We start from the raw sequence: 4,396 nt of genomic DNA on the forward strand, positions 1-4,396 counted from the left end.
TGGGTCTTTAAATTTTGGGGCCCTAGTGTTTTTTAGTTCTTTATAGATTCTAGAGAGCAGACCTTTGTCTGAGTACTTATTTGTCATGATTTTTTCTAAATTTGTGGGTTGCCTTTTCACTTTGTTGGTAATTTCTTTTGATGTGCAAAAACTTCTCAGTAAGAGCAGATCCTAGTTGTTAATTCTTTCTCCTGTTTCCCGTGCGATTTGATTTCTGTCCATGAAATCTTTGCCTACCCCTATATCTTCCAAGAGTTCCTCCCATTTTCTCTTCCAGGAGATTTAGTGTCTCTGCTTTAATGTTTAGATCTTTAATCTATTTTGACTTTAGTGCATGGTGATAGACCTGGGTCAAGTTTGAGTTTTCGGCACGTAGAGAGCCAGTTTTTCCAGCATCATTTGTTAAAGAGACTATGTTTCTTCCAGTGAGTATGTTTGGCCCTTTTGTCAAAGATAAGGTGGCTGATTGTGTTTGTACGGGCTTCTGCGTCTTCTAATCTATTCCATTGATCCTTAGGTCTATTTTGTTGCCAGTACCATGCTGATTTTATCACAGTAGCCTTGTAGTATAATTTCAAGTCAGGAATGGTAATGCCTCCTGCCTTGTCTTTATTGCCCAGGATTGCCTTTGCTATTCTAGGTCTTTTCTGGTTCCAGATAAATTTTAGGAATGATTTCTCCTTGTCTGCGAGATATGTCAGTGGTAGTATGATAGGTATTGCATTAAATCTGTACAGCAATTTTGGGAGTATGGCCATTTCCACAATGTTGGTTCTTCCTCTCCAGGAGCATGGAGTATCTTTCCATTTTCTGAAGTCCTCTACGATCTCTCTTTTCAGAGTACTGTAATTTTCCTCGAGAAGATCTTTGACTTCTTTAGTTAGATGAATTCCAAGGTTTTTCATTTTCCTCGGTGCTATTGTAAAATGTATTGTTTCTATATCCTATTTCTTTCTTTTTTTTTTTTTTTTTCAGAACCAGGGATTGAACTCAGGCCCTTGTGCTTGTCAGGCAAGTGCTTATTCCACTGAGCCATCTCCCCAGCCCTGTCCTATTTCTTTTTAAGAGATCTTTTCTTACCTTTTCACTAGCTACAATGGTGTCTTCAAGGTGTGAAAGTCTATTTTCAATTTCACTTAAATGGTTTTGCCAGCATTTGATTGAGGTTTTAATTTCCTGTGTAGCATTCTGAATCTGTTTTATGCATATTCCCTTAGAAATGAACCCGCTGTGCCACTCTGGCAAGATGTTCTGCTCTTTAGTTCAGCTGGTTTTCTCTTTCCTCTATCCTCTCTGCAGGGAGTTCTGGCACAGTGTTCAACACTGGGGCATGTGTGATCGACGAAATTCCACACAAATGCCTGGCCTGGGAGCTGGCTGGAGTGAGGGTGCAGAGGGCCCCAGGTGGTTCCAGTGAAAATTTAATTTTCATGTATTCATTTATATCTGATTATATTTTACCATTAAGCAGTGTATGCTCAAACTCTGAACTGAATTGTTCAAATCATATAGAGAGTCCATAGTTTCTTAGCATAATTAAGCTTTATGGTTAGAGATTTTCTTTTTATTTGAACATCTATTTTTTTGTCTGTCTGCTTTGAACTTTTTATGGCATTCAGGCTGGGACTGAACTCATTATATAGTACAGGATGGCATGGAAATCACAGTGATTCTCCGGCCCTTGCCTCAAAATATGGGATTCCAGGCATGTTCCATTACTCCTTAATAAATATTTGTTTTTCCTTTTAATAAATTTTAAAGCCTCTGAGAAGCTTCTGCTTTTAGCCCTAAAATTTTTTATCCTTCAGTTCAAAGAGTATGCAACATATTCTTTCAAAATTATCCATGCCCTTCTCTTATCACAGCATATTGTTATTGTTGGCTTAGCCACCTGTGTTGTTGCCAAGTATATAAATCTGAAAACTAAGAAGGTAAATGTTTTGACTTTGATATATATCAGGAAGGCCAGCTGGCTTAGTATCAAGATGATTGGTGTGAGATCGGGTTGTAATATGCACAAGCAGCTACTGGATAGGATTAGTTTTTAGGGGCATTGTGAGGAGTTTGGACATTATTTAAAAATTAATTGTACTATCTGTTTATCAATAAAACTTTGAAAAAAAATTAATTGTACTTTCTGTCCAAGAGGAAGACATATCTTTCCTTTTTCTAAAATCCTCTTCAATCTCATTTTCACAGCATTGTTATTTTCAATATATAAGTCTTTCATTTCCTTTGTTAGAATGATTCCTAAGTATTTTGTTTTATTTTATTTTAGATGCTATTTTGAAGGGTGTAGTATCCCTAATTTCTCTTGCATGGAGCTTGTTGTTTGTATATAGGAATTCTACTGATTTTGAGTGTTGACTTTTTTTTTTTTTTAAGTGTATTTAGTACAGGGTCTGCAGGGTCTCACTATGCAGATCTGACTTGGAGTGATCCTTCTGTTTTCAGCCTTCCAAGGGCTAGGATTACAGACACACACAACCACACCCAGTCTCAATTACCACCTCAGCGCACCCCTGGGTGGGTCCGGCATGGCTTACCAGGGATCAAATACCAGTCCCTGTGCCTGCCTAAGCAGGCCTGTTATTCCACTGAGCTGTCTGGCCAGCCCTTTGACTGTTGACTTTGTATCCAGCTATACTACTAAATTTATTTATCAATTCTAGGAGTCTTTTGTTGGAGCTTTTGGCATCTTCCATTTACAATGTCATGTCCTTTGCGACTAATGATAATTCAACTAATTCCTTTTTTATTCTCATTTCTTTTATTTCTGTCTTTTCTAATTATTCTGACTAATTTTTCCAGAAGTATATTGAAAATGAGTGGTGATAGTGGATGTCTTGTCTTGTTTCTGATTTTAGGGTGAAACTTTTCAATTTCTGTCCATTTAGTATGATTTTAGCTATTGACTATTTTACAGAGTTAATGCAATCCTGATCAAAATGCCATTTAGCATACCTCACAGATCTAGGAAAAACATTTGTAAAATTCATTTGGAACCTGAAAAGACCTAGAATAGAAAAGGCAATCTTGTTCAACGAATGCAATGCAGGAGACATCACAATCCCAGACTTAAAGTAGTACTACAAAGCTACTGTGATAAAACCAGCATAGTACCAGCAAAAAAAAACCAAAAAGAAAACCAGACCAAAGGATCAATGGAATAGATTAGAAGGTATAAACATATCTAGAAACCTACTTAGAAACATTATCTTTTTTTTAAGCTTCAATTTTTTTATTTCAAACCCCAATTTGACATCTTAATTCCCTGTTGTATTTTTTTTTCTTTTCTAAACAGTATTAGTACAAAGTTTCATTCTCAACCACATTATCTTTGACAAAAGGGATCAAACATGTTCACTGGAAGAAAGATAGCCTCTTTAATAGATGGTGCTGACAAAAACGATTTCCACACACCAGAAACATTAATTAGACCCATGTTTATCACCATGCCCTAAACAAAAGTCAAAATGTATTAAAGGTCTAAATATTAAAACAAACATAAATCCACTGGAGGAGAAAGTAGGTAGACTCTTGAAGGCATAGGGGTAGGTAGATAGTTCATGAACAAAAACCAAACTGCATGGGAAATATTTCAAAGAATCAAAGAGTGGAATCTCATCTTATTAAAATGCTTTTGCACTTTTTAAAAAGATATTTTAATGATTTTATTGAGAAAAAAGTAGCAATGAGATAGTTTCAGGACAGGTTAGTAGTACAGTTAGAATAATACATTGCATATTCTTGTCCTTGTAGTAGTTGTTCCCAGCACAAGATGCAGACATGATATCTTGTTTAAACACTATTGGTTCAAACCTTCTTTTCATTGAACTAAGAATAAGTAGCTGTATATTTATGCTATTTTGCATATACAGATATATACATATATTTTTCCACTGCAGAATAGTCCATTTATATCCCCTTTTTTGTTTAGTTTTGTCAGAGATGTGTTTTCCATTGCCATTCATATATTGTAGGTGCATGAATTCAGCAGAGTAATCCAATATAGTGTAGTAGTCCACAGTATCCGTAGGACTGGCATTGTCAGAGGTTGTTGATTTGAGCTTTTTACAAATTGGCATATTAATATGGCTTTCCTTTTATACTTTGATTTTATACTTTTCCCATAATCTCCTTGATCAGAAAATTTGGGACACCACTGAGTTTCTGGATGTTATAGTACAGGTTCTCCTATGTCCTGGTTCTCACTGACCTTGAAAGGCTAAGGCCAAAATGTTGTCTGTCCTTGAAGCCCTCCTTTTTCTCTAATTTTGCATCTACAAACTTAAGTTGTTAACCCTCGAGAAGAAAAGCTTGATGATATTATTCCCCTATAACATAGGCAGTGAAGCTGAACCTCATTATCTGTCTGAATATCAAACATCTTAGA

At 35.9% G+C, this 4,396-nt stretch overlaps 1 protein-coding gene across 1 annotated transcript in view; it reads left to right on the forward strand.

The window, feature by feature from the left end:
- The window catches only part of Znf407 (zinc finger protein 407), a 535,987-nt gene that overhangs the window by 272,638 nt on the left and 258,953 nt on the right, over positions 1-4,396 (forward strand). The gene's annotated exons all lie outside the window — the stretch shown is intronic.

This window comes from Octodon degus, unplaced genomic scaffold, assembly GCF_000260255.1.
Source record: "Octodon degus isolate 3935 unplaced genomic scaffold, OctDeg1.0 scaffold00120, whole genome shotgun sequence".
Lineage (NCBI taxonomy): Eukaryota > Metazoa > Chordata > Mammalia > Rodentia > Octodontidae > Octodon > Octodon degus.